Source organism: Pleurodeles waltl, chromosome 2_2, assembly GCF_031143425.1.
Source record: "Pleurodeles waltl isolate 20211129_DDA chromosome 2_2, aPleWal1.hap1.20221129, whole genome shotgun sequence".
Taxonomy (NCBI): domain Eukaryota; kingdom Metazoa; phylum Chordata; class Amphibia; order Caudata; family Salamandridae; genus Pleurodeles; species Pleurodeles waltl.
The window spans coordinates 882,169,620-882,176,223 of record NC_090439.1 but is presented as its reverse complement, the minus strand read 5'-3'; positions in this window follow the sequence as shown (position 1 = coordinate 882,176,223).

Here is a 6,604-nt window from a genome sequence, read left to right as displayed (position 1 = left end):
ACAATTTACAATATTGAAGTAGTTGGGTAATAGGAGCATTGGTCTCAAATGGTTGTACGAGTAACTCTGAGGCAGAGCAACAGGGTAAACATGGCCAAACCAAGACAAAATACCTAAAAAGATAATCAGTAAAATAAACATGAAAGAATAGGAGAATCTTTGGGCTGACATCTCCTGGGACTCCGATGTGTACTACTCAAGCAGTCATATTATGAAATCCTTTTTCACTGATACCTCTTACCACACTTTCTAAAAATGATTTATCTGAAAGCAGATTGTAGAAATGTGGAAAGGATGAGGGAATGATGGAGCATTTTTGGTGGCCATAGTCTGCTATGAAAGATTTCTGGGAGAAGGTATATAGACCAATCAAACTTGTTTTTAGATTATTGTATCCTGGAGCCTGGGGCTGTTATTCTTGGCTTGAGATACAAAAGAGCAGAACATTCACCGAGGGCTGATAATGTTGCTATCACATAAATCGGGATCAGCCAAAATTGTTATTATTTTGAATGCTTACTTTAAAAAAGTTAAGTGATCTACAGGGCACCCCATAGATGCAGAGATGTCAGCACACATTACTGCTTGAGAACAAATGATTGTGATATGCTTCAATAAGATATTCTCTTTTGTCGGTTATGGCAGCTTGATGTAGCTGGACAGAATCACTGTGCCCATTGCATATGAGAGTGTGGCAGCTTTTCTACAAACTAGGAAGCAAATGGGCAACATGTGAGATACTCATTGGTCTGGCATTAAGCAAAACATTTTATTTTTCTAAAATTACATGTGTAACATACTCACTTGCAGAAGCTTTCGATTAGCCCTCTTCATCCATTGGTGTGTCATTCACATTTTCTTCCAGGTTTATATAGCTTGAACTCGACCCAAAGGTATTGGAGTGCTTTATATGATAACCAATTACATTACACACGAACATATTATTTTTTGGTAGGCACAGGGAGATTAAGTGATTTGCCCAGAATCAGAGGATGTTGAGCCGACACCAAGACCCAAACCTGGTTCCCAAGTGCCAAAGTTGGCAGCTCTGGCCATTAGGCCACATACTCTTCCACCAATTTTAACATACATTCAGTCCACTTCTTCACTCGCTAACTTCGCTTTGAGAGATGGCATTCTGCCCTTTCCCAAGTACGCAACCACACACAAAGTAATTCCTTTACGTGCCAGGGTCTACAGTGTCTACTATGGCAATGTGTGCTTTTTGTGACCAAACATTATTTTCCCTTTTAGGTAGTGTTTATACTTTTTCATCTGCGGAGGCCTGGCAGCTTCACAGCAATAAAGCAAAAGCATGACAGAACAAGAACTGACAAAGCCAAAACTGTGGCAGACAATGTCAAACCTATTAGCTTTGCCAACAATATTAGGTCTGGTGTTTACCAAAGCCTTTTGATTTTATTAAGTGTATATATATATATATATAGATATATAGATATATAGATATATAATATACTTACTTACAGGGACTTTCAGTCAACCCTGTTCATCCTTTGGTCTGTTGTGTTATTCACATTTTTCTTCCACCTATTAACGCATGCTGCTTGGGAAAGTGGATCAGCCCACTTCAGTCATTGGCTAACCTCATTGTGAGTGATAGCATTCTGTTTTTTCACGAGATGCACATTTACACAAAAAGTAGATCCCTTTAGTTCCAGAAAAAACTATGGCATTGGGGTCTTTGGGAAACCCAAAAAACATGTTTTTTCCTTTAAGTAAATGTGTTTGTATAATGATGTAAAAATGCTGAAAGCCAAAGTCAGACCTTTTGGCTTCTACAAAGCCTGTGAGACATTGAGGTTGTGACTACTGAACCATTATTTAGAAGTGCTTTAACTGTCTATTATTTATCATTACTATTACATTTCAGATTCTACAATTCATTGCTATACAGAATCCGTTAAGGGTTTTTCAAATAAACCCTGCATATGAGTACGTTTTTCATGTTTTCCTAGTTTTCCTAGTTACAGAGCATTTACAGAACTTTCTGTGCCCTGACACTCACTCTGTTTTATGTTGCTTCGTGGTATCACCGTAGATCACTCTTTACCTGATGACTTAGGTAAGCTTTCAGCTTTTCAGGTTCAGACATATAGCCAATACCTACTGCACCACTCCTTACAAATGTTTATTTACTTTTCAACATTAGAACTTTAGATTCTGCAGTTCATTGCAGACCCTCCTATGTGAGAGACAGCACATTCACTACACATCCCTCGTCGAAGTACGTTATTCTTTACACAATGACAGACGGCTTCCTTTATGGCTTCAATATCATTATGTATATCATTCTTTCTGTAGTCCTGATGATGACTTCAGGGTTGGTACTACAGAGGTCGAAATTTTGAGTAAATCAAATGTCACAATGAGCTGTAGTTTATTAATTGTCTCTTTGTGTCAGAAAACTATTGCAATTTTCTTGTATGCATTACCCTTACAACCCACATATATTTGTATCCAAATGTGTAAGATAGGTATTTAGTTGTTAGCACAAGCACATCGAGCACTGTGTTGCAGTCACTGTCACTATGGATTAACTGCCAACACTGCTTACTGGTCAAACATATAGGCACAAATATGCAACAGCCTGTCTTTGGCGCTTAGTTTGGATTTATTCTAGGCCACAAATTCTATATGAATTCACTCTCAATGCTTACAAATTGCATACAAACGTAGATCTACATACTTTTGAATAGTATTATGAAATAATAAGTCACTGAAGATATTACCAGGATAAACTGCCGTCGTTTGTGGCCCATTGTTAGGGTATGGAAGCCTCCGGCAATATTGATATGTTGGCTGGACAAATGATTCTATGCCCGCCAAATCTCAGAATGCTCCTGCTTTTCTCAGACCTTGGAAGTGAGATGAGCAGTGGCAGTTTATATGTCACGTTGCTGGTGTTAATCTGTTTGTTGTATTTCCATGCACAGTGAGAATTTACCCATATATGTGCCTTAATGCATTTATGTTTACAATGAAAATGCTTAGAATCATGTATGACTTCACGTCTGCTCCTGTGTTTTATTAATTATTTGCTCTGTTATTTTTATATCAGGTTGAAGACCACTACAATTTTAATATTCTTGTGCATTTACATGTTGAACAATGTACATTTGCTGAGCTTTGTTAGTAAAGCATAGCCTTGTTCTGAGGTTTGCACGATGAAACAAGGACTTTAGGCAGTAATGGAGTCAGCTCTTGTTAGTGTTACTTGTATCACACAGCCAAGGACTTGTCACAGTCCTTTCCACCAGAAGATCGTGGCACCTTCTTATTAGTCATTTTCTTCAGGTTATTCGCTTGAATTGAGAGAAAATTTATAAAAATGTACGGTTTTAGTGCTACATGTTCCGAACATGTTCTGACTGATCATGAGTGAAGCTCTGGTCCGTTGAAACGGCAATTGCATTATTTTCGATTGCTCACCGGCTATTTTGCATTAAACAGGTTAGACTTTGAAGGCTATCCCTAGTGTTGTGTTTTATTTTACAACAGTGCACTATAAATAATGCCAATTGTCTTTTTCCTTCAATATGATCCAGAGGTGCAATGCCAGAGCTGCTCCATTTATTCTAGCATCTCTTGCCAGATGCTCATGTCAAAGGGTCTTGTGAGGCATTCAGTCGAATAATCAAATGCCACACATGTCTACCGAAGGGTGTTGCCTGTTGGATGTCTTTCCACAGTGCACTGCAGAACTTATTGTTAATAAAGTAAACTATTCTGCTAAGGGTCCTAGATTATGTATTAGGTGTCTAGACCCAGATAGTTCATTGGAAGTTTTAGCTATGTGAAGCACAAGCTCTCACCCACCCAAAGGTGGAATGCCACATCATAAGGAGATTCTCGTTGTTGGAACAACACAGCAATGCCCAACAGTCCCTCTTGGGGGCTCTTTGCCAGAGATCTTTTTGTAGCCTCTCGGGTTGTGAATATGCAACTTGAATGCCTCCAATGTGAAATGGACACTAAAGACTATCTAAGAAGATTGGTGAGTAGTGCAGATTTAAATTAACTATAGAACCTTTACTGTCCTAGTTTATTTGTTCCTGGACTCTATGTTAGAGGTCAAAAACTGATCAAGGAATATATAGGATAATAATGATTATTGTATTCTCACTTGGTGGCTATTGGTTGGGAGTTGGTCAATGTGTCAAACTTTTCCAATCCCTAAGGATCTTTAGCAATTTGTCAGGATCTAACAACAGCTACCTAACCTTCTCTGGTGCAGCTGTTCCCACACTGTTCAAAGAATAGGTAAAACCGTACCCTAGTAAAACAAATAAGGAAACAGTAATATTTGTTGTTCCCAAGACTTGCATCCCTTGCTTAGGAGTGTAGTCGATACATAATGGTAATGTAGGCTTAGCAGCCTGGACTTTATCTCTGAGAAGTAACCTAGGGTTCGTTTGGTCTCCACAAATTCTAAGAGGTTCTCGTCTAAGAAAATTAGGTTTATTAGTGTTATATGTTGAACAGTATACTCTATTACCATTGATATTACTTGGGAGAGTGTACAATAGACCAGAATTTCTCTCAGTCCTTTTCGCTTGAAGACACTGCATAACTTACACATTTATTCTGTCCTCAATAGAATCCACCACATAATGTGAGCTTCTGTGCTACAGTGTGTTGCTTCATTTACAAATTCAGCAACAGTATTCTGCAGGGACAATTGGGCAAAGATATTTGTGGTTGCAGATCCTGTGATCTTTCTGAATCACTCATAAGAATGAAGGAGGGGTTCCCCTTATTTTTGTAAAAGATACGTAAAGGTGTGCAACTGCAGTTATAGTGGCAAACCATTGATAGGTTACCATTGCTATTGTACTATCTTTTGGTTTTGATCAGAATACCCATCAAATTCCTTATCACAGTAAATACTTGTAGTGTTTAAGGATTGTTTTTCCAAGGGAAAATGGAATTGAGGAGCTCTTGATATTTCTGTTTGATGTTTATATACCACCAGGTAATCAGAACAATTGTTAGATCTGACAGCCTTAGGGTGGTCGTCCCTGAAACTTTTTGCCTGGTTGCCTCACATTTTTGCTGATTTCTTTTTGTTGTCCTTTGGACTCTGAGCGTTTTACTGCTGCTGACCAGTGCTAAAGTGTATGTGCTCTCACCCTAAAACATGGTTTGATTGGTATATACCTAACTGGCATATTTATTTACTTATAAGTCCCTAGTAAAGTGCACCACATGCAACCAGGTCCTGAAAATTAAGTGCTGCTAGTGAGCCTGCAACACTGCTTGTGCCACCCCCTTAAGTAGCACTTTAAAACCTGTCCCAGGACTGCCATTGCAGCCTCTTTGCAGTGATACACTGCTATGATGACTTGGTATTTAAAACCCCTTGCCAGGCCTTAAACTCCTCTTTTTATTACATTTGTCACCCCTAAGGTAGGCCCTAGGTAGCCCAAAGAGCTGGGTGCTATGTAATTAAAAGGCAGGACATATATGTTTAAGTTTTACATGTCCTGGTATTGAAAAACTCTTAAATTAGTTTTTCACTACTGTGAGGCCTACCCCTCCCGTAGGATAACTTGGGGATTCCTTATTACATTTAATACGCTGTAATTCCTTTTTGGGAAGGGGTAGACTGACATTTTTAGTACCTATGGGATCATAGTGATAAATCATCTTTAATGGTAAAGTTGGTTTTATTGTTACAATTGTGAAAATACCATTTTTAGAAATTTGGCATTTTTCTGCTCCTAGCCCTGTGTGCCTGCAGCCTGTCTCCAATAATCTGGGGTGCGGTGACAGTTGAGCTTGTGCATTCCCTCTAGACAGCCACACACCAAGGAAGTATAGGTGTGACTGATGGGTCGTCAACATCCTGATTGGCCATCCTGGGCAGGATGGGAGGGAGAATTCAGCCACAGTCTCACACTTACACCTGAATAGGCTACGTCCTGAACCCACCCAAAGAACTGCTTAACCCCTGTAGTGAGACTTGAGTCTGGGCAGGAAGGACCTTTGTGAATGTGAAAGCCCTTCTTTGAAGTCCCCCCGCCCCAACTTCAAAGGTGCCTCTGAGTATAAGAACTAGAATTCTAGCCCAACCAGCTCAGTATACTTCTGGACCTGTGGATGCTCAGCCAGGAAAAAGGACTGTTGTGCTACTACAAGGACGTTTGCTCTGCTAGACTACTATTCTGGAAGAACTGCTTTCTTGCTGTACTGGCCAGCTACCTGCAGCCCTCCTTGCCTGGGTGAAAAGGGCTGGTGTTGTGGGTACACTAGCACATCCAAGAACTCGATTACAGTAAGATGCTGTTGCTTGCAACTTTCAGACTTATTTGGGTATATTCATTACATCCTTGAATATCAAGTTTGCAATAACCAATGCTTGTTAAATGTCTCATTTATTACAACCAATGCATGTTGATTATTCACATTGTATTCCACCTGCTCCAACTGTAACTGCCAAAACATGTGCTCTTCACAATGTGATCTGTATTGAACATGTGCCACAATCAGGAGGATAATTTCTCATTTCCTTAACAAGAAATCAACTGCCAAAAGACACATGTGCACATTTTATTATTTAAGGATGCTTGTGAATCTGAGGCCT